Source organism: Brachyistius frenatus, unplaced genomic scaffold (assembly GCF_029030835.1).
Source record: "Brachyistius frenatus isolate BFR_SWC_R1_liver_20210118 unplaced genomic scaffold, ASM2903083v1 Contig_8, whole genome shotgun sequence".
Classification (NCBI taxonomy): domain Eukaryota; kingdom Metazoa; phylum Chordata; class Actinopteri; family Embiotocidae; genus Brachyistius; species Brachyistius frenatus.
Window position 1 is genome coordinate 8338427 of NW_027210607.1, and position 756 is coordinate 8339182.

The following is a 756-nucleotide window of genomic DNA, read 5'->3' on the forward strand; positions in this document are numbered from 1 at the left end:
TGGTTCATCCAACGAATGACGAGCAGGCTGCGGACGACACCCGGCTACGTAGTACCTACGTCATATCCGCCGGCCTCCAGCGGAACTACGCTACCCAGAACCCCCTTCTTCCATTCATGCTTTTTATAAACCTTTCAGCCAGTCAAACGAGATGACTCCAAATCCACTTAAGACCTCCTCGTGTCCTCCTCTGGTGTCGTTTCTTCTGCACAACATGACAGCACAAAAATCACGTGTGACTGAGCGAGAACAGCTTTTTACTCAAGTTGATCTATTTGTTATAATTGTAGTAATAATAATAATAATAATAATAATAATAATAATAATAATAATAATAATGGCCAGAAAGGCCAGTTTCTGTGGGTATGTTTTTACCCGATTTTTAAAATAATATATATATAATATGATATTGTATATAATATATATATAATAATAATATAATATATATAGATATATACTGTACTGTATATACTGTGCATTTTATATTTTATTTTTTTTACTGCTATTTACTGCTATTTTATTGCTTTTCTATTGTTCTATTATTATCTTATTGCTTCTGTATGCTGCTGTAGCGAAAAAAATGTCCCCTCGGGGATTAATAAAGTAACTACCTAACCTAACCTAACCTAAAAAAAAAGGCAGGAAGATGAATTTCTCATGACTGCCAGTTGTACTACAATTCCTGCTGTTATTAAACTGCCAAGTAAATCGGAAAACACACGCAAATAGTCTTTATACACACGAAACAAACAAATA